This window comes from Taudactylus pleione, unplaced genomic scaffold (assembly GCF_031769625.1).
Source record: "Taudactylus pleione unplaced genomic scaffold, aTauple2 ptg000156l, whole genome shotgun sequence".
Lineage (NCBI taxonomy): Eukaryota > Metazoa > Chordata > Amphibia > Anura > Myobatrachidae > Taudactylus > Taudactylus pleione.
In genome coordinates this window covers 21,050,789-21,070,001 of record NW_028284558.1, presented here as the reverse complement: position 1 = coordinate 21,070,001, position 19,213 = coordinate 21,050,789, and positions in this window count along the sequence as shown.

Sequence of the window (19,213 nt, the reverse complement as noted above, 5' to 3'; positions counted from 1 at the left end):
ATCATTATCGTTCAGTCGTTCACGATATCGGCCAATTTGTACGCAAAAATGATGAACGATAATGGCCAATGATGCGCGCTCCCACAGGTCGCTGGTCTTTGTCGTTCATCCCCCGAACATGCAGGCGAACCTGACGATATTGTCAGGTTGTCGCATGCTCGGTGATGAGGGAGGATGCCCTGTACTGAACGATATCGTGAAAGATATTGTTCAGTGTGTGTTCTAAATGTCAATAATGACATTGAGCACACCCCTGCCGGGGACACACTAAACGATGTCACTCATGGAGCAAATCGTCTAGTGCGTACAGTATGTCCCTTTAGTCTGTAGATTTTGCTTTTGTTTTTCTTTCTGTGATATATAAATGAAGTTGTCATTTCTGTGTTTAACATAACAAATATATCCTCCTATTGCACACTCTGCTATCCCCTGTTTCTTGTCTTACTTATTTAATTCACTATCTTCTCTCTTAGCTGTCCACCAAGATTAGGCACTCCTCCATTATCTATGCCCTTGTATCTAGGTGCAATAGTTTTTTTTAAGAAGCTACATAATAAAAATAAAACTATGGTTGCAACAATCACTTATGCTAAAATAGTGATAACAGAACAAGTATGACAGCAGTACTTGTACTTCTGCAGTATTTGTTAAATAGGCTACTCCATGTAAAGACAATAGCAGTGATGATGTTAGCTGTAACCCTTTGAGGGGTTTGGCAAAATGGAAAAAAAATCCTGTAACTGTCAAAAACAGGAATATTTGTCATTTGATATACTGATGGGAACGATTAAATAATCTCTGTAATAGAAAAGTTAATAAATCTGTCCATTATACTATTTTTGTTGTGGGATTTAAAGAAATATTTATTTTTAGAGGTAAAGCCAGCCTAGTTTGATTTAAAAAAAAAAATTCCACTTAAAAAAAAAAAATTATTGCCACTTTAATATTGCAGATTGCCACTGATTTTGACAAATTGCTGTTCATTACATTTCCCCCTTAGTCTTTGTATATGTTAACACTAGGAAAGAACAAAACACACTTTCTCCAGTTTTTTTCAGTTTCAAGTGTTCCATGCTGTTCTTTAAAACAGAGGTAGTTTTAACCAGATGGCTGAACTACAATATTTTTTCAGCATTTTTTATGTTAAATGGTCAACAGGGACAACGGTAATAACTGTATATAATTATAAACTAAGAATATCTAAAATGAGACAACTGGCAAAATATAATAAGCATTAATTTTGTTGCGATTTTACACCATCAGGATGTGCCACGGATCATTGGTAGTTTAGAGGCCATAACTACTGGAATTGCTAAAGGTAATTTTGACCTTCCCACCTAAACCCACGATAGATGCCTATCAGTTTTAAAATACCTGAAGTACCGCTGCAAAACTGCTGCTCTGCTACAGTATAGCGTTCTTTGTAAAAGTAAAACATTTTTAAAATCAGCCACGTACTTTGAAAAAAAAAAAACAATAAGAAGCAATAAACAACTTATGTGAAGGGCCGCATCACGAATGACAGACACCTGACATTAGCATTAAAATAAATGGCTGTGCTCTGATTGGTCAGAGTTTGAGAATAGCCATTCTGATTGGTTAGTATAATCCTGCCTATGTAGAGTACTAACTAATCAGAATGGCTTTTCTCATGTTCAGACCAATCAAAGCACTGACACTCTTTTTAATGGAAATGACAGGTGCTCATCTGTCATTTGTGGTGCGGTCCCTCATGGAACAGATTCTTTGTTGTTCCATGTGTTTATTGTCAAGTACATGGATGTCTACAGGGACATATGGAATAGAGGTGAGCAATATACTCATGAGTGAGGATTGTGTGGAGGAGTGTTTCTTTCACAGTATTTTTCTTTTAGATGTGTGTTTTTTTCAAGTGCACTGCAGGTATCAGTTTGTCCTTGATGTCAAAGCATGCTTGTGTTTCTCCATGTCTTGGCAACTATTAAAGTTGGGTATGAAAGGGTTTGCTGGGACCTGTAGTATGCCAACTAAAAAAAACTACTATTATAAAAATTACTAGGGGGTTGTTGAGAATAGCTAGGACTAATTTTTTCTACCAGGAGGGCGGAGGGGCTGAGCAGTTTTTATGGAACCCAGAGGTGAATGTATGGCTGTATGGGGTGGTACAGCATACCATTAAGAAATAAGCAGCCGGTACACCATACCACCAACCAGGACCGGCTCCAGAGGTAGCAGCGCTCTGTTCTGGCTCAGTGTAATTACCATAGGCATGCCCCCTAAGTGATGTTATTTGGGGGCATGCCCACATGGCACGCCTCCCGTGTAACGTCAGGCTGGGGGAGAGCCCAGTACTCCGTCACAAGCTGGGCTTCCCCCAGCCCTCTCCCAGCACTGAATGGATGCCGCACGCATGAGCGCAGCATCCATTCAGCTACTCTGAGGTCCGCACAGCTATGGCGGTGGGGTGCCCAACCTCCCGATTTGACCACCCGTGGGACATTCCGGTGCATGGGTGGAACAGCAGAACAGTGCTGTCCCACTGAAATCGGGATGTTGGAAGGGGCTGCGCCCTCTATGGGTTGGTGCCCCTGTTCGACTGCACTGGTCGAACACCCCAAGAGCCTGCCCTGCCTCCGACCATCTTACTACCTGCAGGACAGTTTGACCCATTTTCATGTCTGACATGAAAATTAGACAAACTGTACAAGCAGAGAAAGGAGGCAGATCTGGGACAGCAACCAATGGGCAGCACAATAAAGTTTTTTTTGCAGATGAAGCATTGTGACATTATGATATCATGCTGCTGGACACTAATAAGAAGCTAAGTCAACCGCAAAGATGGAGCAGCAAGCAGCATCCTCATCCTAGGTAAGTGTGGGCTGGGGAGACATGGTTTAGGGGCTGGACATGGAAAAATATTGCTGGGGAGACATAGAATGATGGAGCCCATCTGAGAGACATGTGTGGATGTGATGCTGATTGACTGAGTGACACAGAGGGAGAGGTTGAGAGACACAGACAGTGAGACTGATTGACACAGAGGGATGGGCTGAGAGACACAGGGGGAGGCTGATTGACACAGATGGGGAGGCTGAGAGACACAGGGGGAGGCTGATTGACACAGAGGTGGAGGCGGATTGACACAGAGGGGGAGGTTGAGAGATACAGAGGGGGAGGCTGATTGACCTAGAGGAAAGGTTAAGAGACACAGAGTGAGGGGGGGCTGAGAGATGCAGAAGGGAGACTTATTGACCCAGAGGGGAGGCTGATTGACACAAATGGGGTGGCTGAGAGACACAGAGTAAGGGAGTGACTGAGAGACACAGAGTGAGGGGGTGGCTGTGAGACACAGAGTGAAGAGGTGGCTGAGAGACAGAGGGTGAGGGGGAGGGATACAAGGTGAGAAAGAGGCTGAGAGATACAGGGGAGGTTGTTGAAGCTCAGGAAGCTGGAATTACAGGGAGCAAGAGGCTGGTAAGACAGGAGGCTAATGTGATGGGGCAGGGGACAGGAAGCTGGAAATAGGTGGAGGAGGCTGTAAAGACAGGAGGCTGGAGAGACACAAGGGGCAGGAGGCTTGAGGGGATACAGGAGGAAGGAGGTTTGGTTAACCCAGTGTTGTATGATGTTGACATTGCTTATATTCCTACACAAACAGGCATCTTCTGGATAATGTGATTACCTACATGAATAGTGAATAATAACTGAAGACACTGGGCCTGATTCAGCATGGATCGCAATGCAGCTGCATAATCGCACAAAATGATTCTGCAAAAGTATGCTAATTTCTACTACCGCTCAGCCAGCACAGAGATGCCAACTACTACCTTCTCACATCCATAATAAATCACACTCCAGCATATACATTGGGTAACATCAGAGAACATTGGCCCCTCATGCATAATTACAGCAGCTTTGACCTGTCTCAGAAATGTAAAGTCTCATCACATGCAGTTAGTACTTGTCACGGCTGCCGACATTTGGGACTCCTGGGAGGAGGCAGGCCTACTAGGCACAATAAACTGGGGTGGCTTTAGGAATGACCTTTTCATGAAATCTCGATAGCACGGAATAAAAGTAAATAGAATTTATTCACAGGAGAAATATAATAGCAACGTCTCACATAAAGTCTCAAGAACACTGAGGTTCACATAAGCAATAATGAGTATAGGAGCAAACCCCCCATATAGTCTTTAACACAGAAAAGTTAATATGGTTGGGAACCCCGAGTCAAGTATGAGGCTAACACCTCAGGAACCCTGTAGTGATGGAGATCTGGAGCAGAGTGAGCCCTGTGATGCGGTGAAAGACAGAGCAGGATTGAGCCCTGGTATGCTGTGAGGTTGAAGCAGGGTTGAGACCTGTGATGCGATGAGGTCGGAGCAGGGTTGAGCCCTGTGATGCCATGAGATCGGAGCAGGGTTGAGCCCTGTGATGCGGTGAAGTTGAAGCAGGGTTGAGCCCTGTGAAACGGTGTAGTTCCGGAACAGGGTTGAGCCCTGCGATGTAACTAGAATCCAGAGCAGGGTTGAGCCCCACGATGCAATGAAGGTTGAAGCCGGGTTGAGCCCTGTGAAACAGTGTGGTTCCGGAGCAGGGTTGAGCCCTGCAGTGTGACTAGAATCCGGAATGGGGTTGAGCCCCGTGATGTAGTGATGATAACTGTAATGGTGCAGTTGACAACTGTAACAAAAATGGGTTTGATGTCCACAGGAGTGAGAGGCAGCAGGCAAGGTAAATAGTGCAGCAAAAGGTGGAACCACAGCAGTGGATCAGAAAGCAATACTTAGGCAATGGCTATGTTGAGCTCTGTAGTGCGGCTGGTAACTTGGCATCAGAAGTTAAGCTGGAACATGAGCGGAGATATAGCAAAGTCCACAGCAACCCACAGGCACAGCAGGGATCTGGCAGGAGTCCAAGAAAGACCTGAAAGTAATGTTGCACAGACACTGAGACACAGTTAGTAACAGGCTTTATACTAGTGGTCTGTGGGCCTGATTCAGAGCCGCTCGTAAGTGGCCGCTCGTTCGCTATGAGTGATGTTCGCACAACTGCGCATGCATATGGGTCATAATGCGCATTCGCAAACCTGTCATTGCAGTCGGAAATCGTGCGCTTGCAAAATAGCGAGGGGCAGCTAATTTGATTGACAGAATGTACCGTTTGTGGGTGGTAACAGGGGAAGGTGCTTGAAAATGGGGGAATGGAGATCCGAACGCAGGCGTGCCAAACGGTCAAAAGGGCGTTTAATGGGAGTGCATAATTAGTAAAGGAGCGTCATCGACCACGTCACTTGGTTGTCTTTTAGCCTGAACTGCTCGCAGTGATAGCGGTAGGAAAAATCTACCACAAGCACTGCGAGCAGTTCAGATGCCTTTCGATGTACCCGATTAATCAAATAAATACCGGAGATGATGTGTGATGCGAATGGCAAAGGGGTGTCTTTACAAAATAGCGAGCGCATTTTTCGTTCGCTCGCTCAGACATAGAGGCGTCAACAAACTGCAATGAGCGAGCGCTCAATTTAAATAGCCGGCCCCTTTTTTGGAACGACTGTTCGCAAATAGCGTCCGGCTCTGAATCAGGCCCTGTGATCCATAGGAAGTTCAGAACATGTGACCCAAATGGAATCAGGTTTGAAATAATGAGCAATCTAGGAATCCCACAACCTGACAACACCTTGGAAACAGATGATCACTTTAACTCTCTATTCCCTGTATGTGAAGAACGCCAGCAAGCAGGATAGCTCCTCCAACGACCATAAAGGAACTTTTGAAAAAGTAATCTATCTTTATGTACTGAAATAGTTGCAATCCTGCGTAGGAAATCGCAGTGGCTGGTCTGTGTTTCTGCAACCACTCCCCAATCACCACCCCCAAACGCTCACGGCCTTTCACTCATTCTGAAGTGGATTCCACAGGGCATTCATAATAATAGTGTGATCGCTGCCCCCGCATGTGCAGTACACAATTGGCTGATCTGCATATGTTGTTGCAATTGCGATCCATGCTGAATCAAGCCCACTGTCTGCCCAGAGGCAAGTCATTTTTCTTCGACACTTTTTTGGCAGCATTTTAAACTGTCATTAGTAATACTGAAGTATTGGATACGTAATTGCAATAATAAAAATCAGGATGGTGATATGGCAATACAACTGGGGTTTGCTGTTATTTGATCTTCAAAACAGTTATTCAGCAAATTGTCCCCTTTTGGTTAGAGATTTAAAAATGTTCTGAGAGACTCTTGGGGCTGAGAGTTCCAGATGAATTGTGACAGAACCTTTTGCACTTTGGCCCTCATTCAGAGCCACTCGCTATTTGCGTTCGTTCGTTCTAAAACAAGGGGTGGCTATTCAAATGAACCGTTCGCTGTTTGCGGTCTGTTCACGCCTCTATGTCTGAACGAGCGAATAAAACTTGCGTTCGTTTTTTATAAAGATACGCCCCCTGGCCGCTCGCATCCTACGTCATGTCCGCTATTTATTAGATTAATCGAGTACATCGACAAGGGTATGAACTGCTCGCTATTCTTGGGGTTGGTGTTTGCTACCACAATTTTGCGAGCAGTTCTGACTATAAAATAACCCATTGACGTGGTCAATGACGCTGCTGTTTTAAATATGCACACCCATAAAACGCCCGTTTTGACCTTTAAGCATGCCTGCGTTCTGATTTCCACTCCCCATTTTCAAGCACCTTCCCCTGTTACCACCCACATACGCCTCTTTCTGTCACTCAAAATAGCAGGCATTCGCTATTTTGCGAGCACATGAATTTCGGCCGCACTGACTGGTTAGCGCAAGCGTATAACGATCCGTACGCATGCGCAGTTGGGCTAACATCGCTCGGAACGAACGAGCGGCCGCTTACGAGCGGCTCTGAATCAGGCCCTTTGTTTGGTAATAAAAATGGCATGGCATTGGGAAAGATCAGGCAATTTGGGTATAATGCTAATTTGACAGAAATTATCCTGCCCAGTCACAAAATTACAAGCCTACTCCAAGCAGTTAACTTGGCCTAGATTTTGGATGAACAAGTAGACCATTTTCATCCCCCCCACCTGCCATTTGAAATTGTAAGATGAGTAGAGGTATTCTCAATATCATAGGGCTGTAATGAGGGATGCCCTGGATATACAGTCACCTTCCTGCTCCTCCACAGATCACGGCAGTAGGCATCCCAGTAGCCACCTTCCTGCTCCTCCAGAGATCATGGCAGTAGGTGCCGGACCAGGGTGCACATCATAATGGAGGTAAGTCAGTATCGCTGAAACCAATTATCCATTCACTGCCATGCATGCCAGTGGTGAGTACAGCATTTTATTCATTTGATTTTATTCATGTGTTTGCTGGAGTAGTTGCCAATAGCTTATAGCTAGCATTTGTCAAGTACATTCTATAAAATTATAGTAGAGGCTGATTGGATGCTATGGGTAAATTCTCTACTTGTCCACTCTTTAGAAGGTTTCATACATTTCCTCTTATATTCCCTAACATACAAGTGAGTATGTAGACTAGTATAAATTTTGTCAGAGCACAGTTACCCTACCAGTGTGTTTTTGATGTGTGGAAGGAAACCATAGTACTTGGAGGAATCCCACATGAATGTGGGGAGAATATACATACTCCAAATGAATAGGCCATGACTAAGGTCATGATTTAATTCATGGCTTCAGTGCTGTGAGGCAGTAATGCTAACCACTATGTCACCGCATTGTCCCAATATGTCATGAACACGGTCAATAACTTGTCATGAACACCACTCACATGAGCTTGCGTGATGAAGTGAGGCTGGGTCAATAAAAAAACAACCACCTGGCCCATCTAAAAATTATTTCACTCCATTTTCTCTCACACTTACTATTAAGTCTCAAGTTCTGTCACCACTAAGAATGTTTTAGGAGCTACAGAGACCAAGCTTATTAAATTAAATTTAATGTTAGAAAATATTCATATGAAAAAATTGTTTAAGTAGTCTGGGGATTGTGATAATGCCACATTTACCAAATTCCCCAAATAATAGCATTTCAGAGGTTGGTCCATATAGATTACAGAAAAATACTTTGGATCCCTCTCCAGTAATTACTGCATTCAAATGTGTGGCCCAATGGCTGACCATGCATATTAAGCATGCAAGGTACAAACCTGGAAGTAAAGTAATAACATTAGTTATCCCTTTACTTTTTGTACTTTGCATTCCCAGACAGATTCTCATTTAGAAGCCTGTGGCTCAGCTACTGCCACTTGCTAAATAACTCCTAAATAAGCATTCTAAATTGTAGCAATATGCAACAATAAGGAATGCTATTTTTTGTGGCTTTAAGGTAATTACAAAAAAATCGTCCCCTTAGTAAAGTACACCGGGCATAATAATGGCACAGACCAAGGGGTATATTTACTCAGCAACAGGTTATCAAAGCCACCAATTGTTAGCAGGTTTGTAGATGGGATTTAAAACGGCAATAATATTGAAATCAAAACATTCCTGGTTTTGTAAATAAATATACCATCAAGTCTGCAGGAAAAACCTCCAAAAAAGTAAACTGGAGAGATATCCATGAAATTTGGGTTACTTTTCCCTTTCAGGAAAAAAACAAGATGCAGGTACAAGACATACAATAAATAATATTTAACAAATATCTGGCTGATGCCCATGCTACTGTAGCTCTGTTATTAATTGAATTTGGTGCTTAAGGACAACTCACCTGTGATTCTAGGCTTTTCTCTTGGGAACCAGTGCTGATCCTTGGCAGGCCTATATGTTATCCAAACACACTTATTGAAATAAGTTATGCAAATAACTGTTATTCTGTGATGGTGGTGATGGTGATTTGTTGGTTTTCTCTCTCTTGCACCATGCCATCCAAAAGTTGAAACTAACAAAACAGGACCCGAAATAGAGGAGGAGGACTTGGTACCAAATGGGTAACATAGCTAAAAAAAATCTCAAATTCCTGAAGGGATTAAACAAGTATTAAATCCCTTGAGAAAAATCACAGGGTTGCATATAGGTCACATATATAATTATAGATTATTCTGTGTTATTCTTCATAATAAGCAAGTGCTCCTAAATATTATTACCAAGCAGCACAATTGATGACAATCACACACTGCATAGAGATTATGTACAGTGCTTTATACATGCAGTATACTCAAGTATTTTATGTGTTATACAGTCATTTTAGTGCCTCTCTGATAGAAATAGAATGTATCATTATAACATACTGCGGCTTCTGTAAGCACTATCCTGAGGGAGGATTCTCTGACTCTACTTGTCAGGATATCATTGTGCATCTTACTCATTTTTGTAGCACATCCCAAATTCAGTTGTACCATTATTGCAGCAGAAAAGGTCAAGATGTTCATGATAGTGAATGTGATATTTATTTTCAAGGTGAATACTGGAAGACAAGCAGCTTCCAGCTATACAATGTGTTCACTCTGGGAAGTTGCCTGTAAGGTTTAACAAATATATTTTATGAGTGCAGCATCAATACGTGATATCTGTGATATTAAAAATGACCTTTGCTGCAATTCACGCTTTAATGCCTGTAAATAAATTGCACATCTTTCCAATATGAGGTCAGCTACAAGAGACTGGGTGAGTATTGCGATCTACCCCTTGCTGCAAAGTATGATCACATTCGGTTTGTACAAGTGATTTTACAATTTCTGATTTACTTGAAATGACTGTTGTTCTAGTGATTTGTTTTTTTTGCCTGTTTCTTCTGCTCTGCTAGGAAATACTGGCATCATAGTTCACGTTCAGTGATGTCTCTCACATAGTTGCAAACATTTTAAATTACTAGGGAAACTTTACAACTGAGCCTTAAAGCACTGAAATTACATGTTTAATAAATATTATTGCAATGTATTGTAATTGTTTTTGAATACTCTCTTTCAATAAATGTTCAATTGTAGAGAATAAACATGTTGCCAGTAATTACATCTCTGGCATTTGGTTAATACTGAAATGAATTCCCAGGGACAAAAATACATAGGGATAAATCTTTATACATTGCTACTAACCCTGTTGTGGCAAATATATATATTTTTTTATTTTGCAGAAATTGTAGTTTATTAAAATAGCTGGGATGACAAGGACGTGTAGTGTGCTTGGGGTAGGATTGGGACCACTTATGGCCAGACTTCACCAGCAAAATATGGAAAACTATGTAGCCATATCTTGAATGGGAAAAGGGAATTTTTGTTTCAGCCGCCATTAAAGTTTCTTCCATTGTATATACATTAGCTTGAATATAGAGTTCTGTGTACATCAGCTGCTGCAATCTGTCGTTCTACACACCACTGAATAGACCACTTCATAGGAGATTGTACCCACCCTCTTAGCAGGCAGCAGCAGATTGTGCAGGGAGAGACAGGACTAACTGCTGCTGCTCAGTGGCACCAGCAGCCTTCCTCCACAGCCCAGCACACGTTGCTATGTGCTGGGCTGCGGATGGTCCAGGAATGAGCAGCAGTCAGTCCTCTCTCTCCCTGCATGATGTATCGGGGGAGCGATCTCAATGATTGCCCCTTCTCCTTGATCTGCTCCTGGCTGAGCAGCCCTCAGCCCTCTCCTGTACAGTGCCATAGTTGTTTCACATGGTTTTGTAGAGGGCATTGCCATGACTATTTTATTTTGCTACACTCCCAGTACCTGGGACCGTCACCTCTCTCGACACCCCTGGGCGCCAAATTGGTGGTAGTAGTAGGTGTGTGTATTGTTACTGGCTGTGGACAAATCACTACTTTATGTAAGCTTTGTGCTACATTGATGTTTTGTATACTCAGTATACACATTCTCTTTGTATTAAAAACATATTTCTAAAGAAATACCCTCCCAAGGCCCGTGATTAGCACTTCTGAGGCAGCAAATGAGCAGTGAAACCCCATTTAGTCTTTCAGTTCCAGAACTGTTTGCTGCTGTTGGAGAATTCAGCAACATGCCCTTATTTGAGTATTGATTATACTGGAGTGACAAGGACAGCTCAGAGCCCAGCACTACCTACTTCCCTCAAGTATGGTCACTCAAGTAACATTCAGCCTGTAGCTGTTGTCATACTCCAGCGGGGATCAGTATGATATACCGCTGGACTTAGGTCCGGCGGTTCAAATCCTGACGCCAGAAGACTGGCAGTGATTAGGCACCTGTGGGGGTGCCTAATCCTAACCTCCCCTTCCCCTAGACTAACCCTAACCCTCCTGGGGAGGTGCCTAACCCTAGGTCCCCCGGGATCCCCTAATCCTCCCCCCCCTTCATTCGGTATGCTTGGCGTCGGACTCCTGGTGTAGGGATAATGATAGGCGTCTTGATTTTGACACTAATCATTAGACCCATGCCGGCATTTGCCAGTTGGGAAGCCGGCATTTCAACCGTCGGCTTCCTAACTACATCCCCTCCAGGGTCCCTTCTCAATAGCTGAGGCTAAAACCATCAAACCAATTTTCCTAATAACAAGTGCTGTATTTTATAGGGTTGTGACTTTGTACAGATGTCTGCTATTATGTCCTCTGCTGGCCAGAACTGTCTATACAAAAATCATATTGCTGAAGTAGATAAGCATCCAGTTTGATCAAAATTTAATTATGTACCTCATGTTTATTCCAGAAGTGAGTCTATAAATAGGAATGTTATAATATGGTCTTAATGATTAAAGGGTATGATTCTGAGTTGCACAGAGCGGCATCTGTGTCTGTCTTTTACTGGTCTCATGACTGTGACTATGCAAATACCACTACAAGCCCTTCCATGTTGTACAGCCGCTCGTCTAAATGTACAAGGACTGAGACACCCACTTTGAGAATCTTTAGATACTGGAATCCTGCTTGGTGCATCTTTAGTCTCAGCCATCAGTCACACCATCGAATCTAGCACCAGCCCCATGCTGGGTGCAGATTTTCATATAGACTTCAATTATGAATGATTGTGCCTCTGACATCGCAAGCACTACAGCAACAGTCTCATAACTCGCCCATAAGATGGACCTTCCATCTCTGTGCATCCGCTTAACCACCTCACTGTCATCTCCAGGGAATGCACAATATATTTTCAAGACATTTCTGAGACTGTTTGTTTCAATCGGAGCTGCGACTCTATGTGCACGGACTCTGGAAGCATGCATAGTGTGACTTAGATGAATGTGCAGAAGAGAAAAAGTGCTCAACTGCATCTGACATCGGCAGTGCGTTCAACTCAAAATCAGCCCCAAAGTGTGCACTTGCACCTGCATTTTGGACTATGTATTGTAACAGTAGAAATCAGGGTGTGTGGACCAAACCCCCTTGGAATTATATATTTTCATCATACTGACCTATCCCAGCAGGAAATAACAAGGATCAGCACACATTTGGATGATTGAAGAAACGTACATTTATTGAAGAATATTCATTGAAGAATATTTGGGGGGCAGAGGGGGGCATGGCTGATTACCATTCCCAGAAATGGTGGTGTGTCACCCCATTTTCTGGGAGGGAGGGACAAGGTCAGGGTCTGCGGTCGGAAGACGCAGATTCCTAGCCTCTGAGGTGACCAGCACCCAGTCAGGCTGCAGAAAGCTTCAGCTCCCACAGCCTAACTAAAGGAGCAACCATAGCGACCATTGGTGCTTGAAAATGCAGCAAGGAGGTATCTGACACTTCCTTCTGCATTTGCATTAAGACAGACAGAATTGCAAAGCTACTTGTGTGCGGCTCTGCAATTCTGTCCATCTCTGAATCAGGCTCCTAGTGTTTAGGTGTGGAAAAAAAGTTTAACAGTTTTATTAATTCTGCCTCTAGAGATTTGTGGAATACAGCAGCAGAGACCTTAGAGAACCGGTTATGTTAACATGATGGCTGATCCTATAAGAGATATACATAGATACAGTAAGTCACTATACAGTGACAGTCCCTTAATTTTAAGAAAAATAAAGGAAATTAGGAAACAGAAACCACACTACAGATAAGCAACATTTTTAAAACTTATCAACTGAATATTTGCCTTATTCGGCATTAGAGGACAGAGTTTTTCTGGTGGCAGCAAGTGTTCCATGTCGAAATCTATTTTTTCTCTTACAAAGAATTCAGATGTTTTGTTCTGCTTGGAATTCCCAGTCCCACTCCAACCACACTATGGAGCAGAATGAAATGACCCCAACTCTATTCATAAACTATAGTATACATTCTGCAGAATTGAAATGTGATGCAGAATTCTATTTCATGGAATCGTGAATCAAAAGCTGCACTTGCAACTTGTATGAGAAGAACATTACACCTGTGCAAATTGGTCTGCTCGGCCACAAAGCTTCTCTCATTACAGTAGTAACATAAGTACCTCCACCGGGTTAGTTGATTAAAATTGCTTGGGACTCAGAATACAATTTTCTGGCTGTTATTTTTCAGGAACGGGTTTCTTGAGCACGTTTCAAAGACAGATATTACTTCGGAACACACAAACCATCTCCAGAGCTCACACATTTGTGCAATAGGAACTAATATGAAATGACAGAACATATAACTTATCCAATTCTAACACTATTAATAACTACAACAAGTATACCTAGTATGGACTTTACTATCTAACATTTATACTGCATCGTTAAATCAGTTTGCAATTATAAGTATCCAAGGGTTAACCCTAGGTCGGCCTCGGTGGTGCACACTTTTTGCTATGAATCCTAATTTTTTTGTTAGTGGTCAGTCGCAACTGAAATAAGTCCTAGCTTTAGTTGGGCTGATAGGTATTACTGAGTTTCTTAACAGGGGAGATGAAGTTCAGGCCAATGAGAAGACATTGCTCAGTTGCATATTTGTAGCAGCTATCCAATCGCCCTGTAACAATGCACTGTAGTAGTTATAAATCTGGGCACTGAGCCAGCAAGCAGTCACCTGGTATTATAAATATCCCCTTACTGCAAGGAATCAGCTTAGCTCCAACATTGTCTAATTTTAAAATATATTATTATTATTATTATTATTATTACTATTATTATGCTCAAACTACAGGGAGTTGTGGAAGTAGATTTCTTGTATTTTTACTTTTTAAATATATATATATATATATATATATATATATACCATCTCCCCTGAGGGAGTCCAACAGGATGAAACGCTTAGGAACCAGACCCTCGACCCCCCCAGTTGTAGACTATGGTCAGGGGTGCTTGCTACCTTTTAAGATAGGCACTTTTTTTCTATTATTAACTCTCCTGTGTTCTCTATACCCTTCTATTATTTGTATCCTTAAATAAATTATTTGAAAAATCACTGATGGGGTATAATTTATTTTTGATTTGAAGCCTGCTACCCATCCATTTATACACAAACTGTTGGGATACTAGAGGATGTTGGAGGAACTTCCAGGAGTATATGATTATATGCTTTTAATATAAGCACTACCTGGTATGCATTCCTGACTAATCTCTCTACATACGTTGCATGTGAAGCACTACACTATATATATTTTTTTTTCTTATGGGCCCATATGAGCTCCCTTTTAAGGTTTGAGGCTGACCAGTTTCTATTGAACCTATGGAATCCCTGTTACTGGAGATCAGATAAGATATACAAATGTTATTTGTGGCATGCACAATTTATTTTGAGCACCTCAAATTATTATTAAGTACTACACTATGAACCTCTTTTCATATATATATATATATATATATATATATATATATATATATATACTGTATATATATATGTGTATATATATATATATATATATGTAGCGATAGATGCCCGGCACGCCGCAGACAACAGCCGGTCAGTACCTTGCTCCGGGTGCCTTCCACATGGATACAAATCCACTCAATATACTCAAAGACAAATAAGCAGCACTCCGGAGACTCTCAAAAACAGGTGAAAGCAATGGTGTTTAATTAAACACCGTTGCTTTCACCCGTTTTTGAGAGTCTCCGGAGTGCCACTTATGTGTCTTTGAGTATATATATATATATATATATATATATATTTATAGTTTATCCATTATTACGACCATCATCTTGTGATTATCTTTGAGATATATAACTTATTTGAGAGTGTTCTGCAAATATACATTGCTCTTCAGGCTACTTCTGCTAACACATTCTTCATTTAAAATTATTCACATTGAATTAAATTAATCTGTAGTTGCAGTTTGCACTTTATAACTGTCAGGAGGTCATTAAAATGCAAATAACTTCACACTTGCCAATAGCCATTAGCTGTAGTTGACTATACTTATTAATTCCTTTTAAAAAAGATACATAGAAGTTGTGCTTTTTTATATAATTTATTTTTTGTTAATTACAGCATAATAATAAGCATGTCAAGAGGAGAGCATCTCTTCAAATGATGGTGGGTAAAAGCTAAACTAACACATTAACTCTTTTACTGTCTGGGGAGCGCTCAAATTATCACTTCGGTTGGTTTGACCAATTTTCACATTTTGCACTAATTTTGGCAGGCAATAATGTTTTTTTTACATTTATTTTATACTCTTCCCAAACAACTATATTCTTTAATAATGGATAAATAAGGCTTCATGTTGCTGCCATAGTTAATTAGATTATATTGCGCATAAATTTTTAATTTGTAACTTTTACAAAATGAAAGGAGTTAATTATTTTTGCACAAGTAATATGTTTCTGACATGGGAAATAGGATTGGTACCCCTCTTATACTTTGAAGTAGAGATGTGTGCTCGGTTTTATGAAAACTGAGCCAACCGAACTTCCTGGATCAGAGTGAATCTGTGTCTCGGCTCAGGTTTTCATGCCTTGCTCGGATTCCAAATTGAGGCAAAACATCATCATCCCTGCATTTGATTCTGGTGGGTTTTGGATTCTATTTACTGTAAGTCCCTCCTGTGGTGATTCCGGCACAATTTCACACTGACCCCAGTCTGTGCTGTTCTGTGCTAACCTCCAGTGGCTTCTTCTGTGCTGTGTCCATCCACTCCCTGTGTCCAGTGACTGCTGCTGTATCCATCCACACTCCAACTCCAGTGGTTGCTTTTGTGCTGTGTCCATCCACTCCCTGTATCCAGTGGCTGCTGCTTTGTCCATCCACTCCCTGTGTCCAGTGGCTGCTACTTTGTCCATCCACTCCCTGTGTCCAGTGGCTGCTGCTTTGTCCATCCACTGCCTGTGTCCAGTGGCTGCTGCTGTGTCCATCCACTCCCTGTGTCCAGTGGCTGCTGCTGTGTCCATCCACTCCCTGTGTCCAGTGGCTGCTGCTGTGTCCATCCACTCCCTGTGTCCAGTGGATGCTGCTGTGTCCATCCACTCCCTGTGTCCAGTGGATGCTGCTGTGTCCATCCACTCCCTGTGTCCAGTGGCTGCTGCTGTGTCCATCCACTCCCTGTGTCCAGTGGCTGCTCCTGTGTCCATCCACTCCCTGTGTCTAGTGGCTGCTGCTGTGTCTATCCACTCCCTGTGTCCAGTGGCTGCTGCTTTGTCCATCCACTCCCTGTGTCCAGTGGCTGCTGCTGTGTCCATCCACTCCCTGTGTCCAGTGGCTGCTTTTGTGTCCATCCACTCCCTGTGTCCAGTGGCTGCTGCTGTGTCCATCCACTCCCTGTGTCTAGTGGCTGCTGCTGTGTCCATCCACTCCCTGTGTCCAGTGGCTGCTGCTTTGTCCATCCTCTCCCTGTGTCCAGTGGCTGCTGCTGTGTCCATCCACTCCCTGTGTCCAGTGGCTCCTGTGCTGTGTCATCCTCTCTAACTCCAGTGGCTGCCGCTGTGCTTTGTCCACTCCAGTCCCCTTAGTGTTAATATTGGCCGAGCTAGATTTACAGTACAGGCAGATAGCAAATCATTGTTTATTATTTTTATAATGCAATAATTATTATTACTAGTCTAACTGTCACACAATGGCACAATGGTGCTGCATTGTGACTCTGCAGGCCATACCCCACTGCTATATGTTACTCCGCAATTGCTATTTGCGGAAAAAGTAAATATAAAGTTAATATAAAGTTTAAAACAAAAATTGTTGTTTGTGTTTGTACAACCTGTGTGTACTGTCCCCCAGTGCATTTGTTCATGTACATATAAACTATGTGATGGCACGCAGGGTGAGTTGAGCTGCGAATTAAAAATAGTAGAAAAAAAAATGTTAGTGTTTGTACTAAATCTGTGCGCTGTTCCCCAATGCGTTTGTTCACGTACATATAAGCGCTGTGACTGCATGCAGTGAGCTGAAAAAAGTAAAAAAATATATAGTTTTGATTGTTAGTACTACATATCTGTGCTGTCCCCCAGTCTGTTTGTTCACAAACATATAAAAATGTTGTGGCTCCAGGCATGAGCTAAGCTGCAAATTAAAAATTAGTAGGATAAAGTAAAAATATTTTTTTTCTTCTAATGCTTGTACTAAGTCTGTGCACTGTCTCCCAGTGTTTTTGTTAACATACACATAAAAGTGCTGTGTTTCCACAGAGTGTGAGATAAGCTTGTGAATTAAAAATTAGGACAAATTAAAAAATATATATTTTCTTCTCATCCTGGTGTGCATTATGCCGATGGTCTAAATACCTGCGCCAAAATCCCAACAGGTCGGGATCTCAGCACCAGTATCGCGGCCGATGGCAGCCCGAAGGTAAGTGTTAGGGGGAGGTTAGTATTAGGCAGCAGGGTTAAGCATTAGGAGGGGTTAGGTTTAGGCATCGGGGAGGGAGTGTTAGGATTAGGGTACGGGGAGGGGGAGGTTAGGTTTAGGCACTAGGGGGAGGTTAGGTTTAGGCATTGGGGAGGGGGTGTTAGGTTTAGGGTGTGGGGAGGGGGAGGTTTCTGGCTTTCGGGATGCCGCTGTCAGTATTCTGAACAGCGGCATCCCAACAGCCAGGATTTCATACCCAACCTGTTTATACTATGTCTGGGCACTATCCCTCAGTGCGTTTGTTCACATACATATAAAACTACTGTGTCTCCACGCAGTGTGAGCTGAGCTGCAAATTAAAAATTAGTAGGACAAATAAAAAATACTCTTATTTGTACTACATGTATATTCATTGATATGGTTAATGATCAGTCGAGAAAAGAGCAAGAGCAGCACCCAAAAACTTGCTCTGCATATGCTGCCACCAGTCATCATGATGAATCTGATACTAGTTGTTCAAAGTCATCTACTATAGAGTCAGGGCATCTGAAATTTAAAAAAAAATCTATATTTTACAGTGGTAAAGAAAAAAATAAATACATTTAAGAGAAAGTTTAGTGTAGAAAAACATAAAATTGCCAACATGCCATTCACCACATGTAATGGCAAGAAAAGGCTTAGGCCTTTATTTATGAATGGTAGTTCTACAACTGCTGTCAGTGAGGCATCTTCTTCTACCTCTCATGACAATGCAAGCCCTTCTGGTGGTGGGCTCTAAACCCCGGTGGTTTGGCAGGCGGTTTTGCTATCTGCAGATTGAATAATGCCAAAACCACTGCGAAACCACCGTCAAAGCACACTTTAGAACAGAATAGAACAGAATTGAATACCAAAGCACCATCAATGTTTTAGACATAGAAATAATAGAATAGAAACACCTGATTTATCAAGCAAGGGTTTTCAAAACCACCGTAAAACTAGCAACAAATCCGCCGAAAAAATTGACTCTCTTTAGACAGGCATGTTTGCTGAAACAGCAGGTAAATGAATTGATTTTAGTAGCCAATTTTGACAGGAATAACATTCAATTGTACTATAGAATATTATGCTGTCTCTCACTAGACATGACTGGTCTTTAACAGATATACAAAAGCAAATAACTATATAAAATGAAAAAAAAAACACAAACACACAATCACACTGCACTCACACACACAAAAAAAATCACACACAGGACTTAAAAAAACTGACTTTATGGAAAACACAGCTCAAACAGACAAATACAGACCAAGCAACAAACAAACTTATAAAAAAAATCATCACAATTAGCAATCACTTTATGGGGTATAATTACTAAAGTGAGAGTTTTTAGAAATGGAGATGTTGCCTATAGCAACCAATCAGATTCTACTTAACATTTAACTAGCACCTTCTAGAAGATAATTGCTAAAATCTAGTTGCTATGGGCAACATCTCCACTTCTAAAAATTTAGTAAATATACCCCTACATCTTTCTCCTTATACTTTTCTACAACTTTCTCCTTCTCCACTTACACTCCTCACAGACTCACATAGTGAAACATACTGTACTTACCAACTCTCCATGATTGTAAGGGAGACTCACTGAAATAGTATTATCAATCTTCCTGACTCCCTGAAGAGTCTAACAATCTC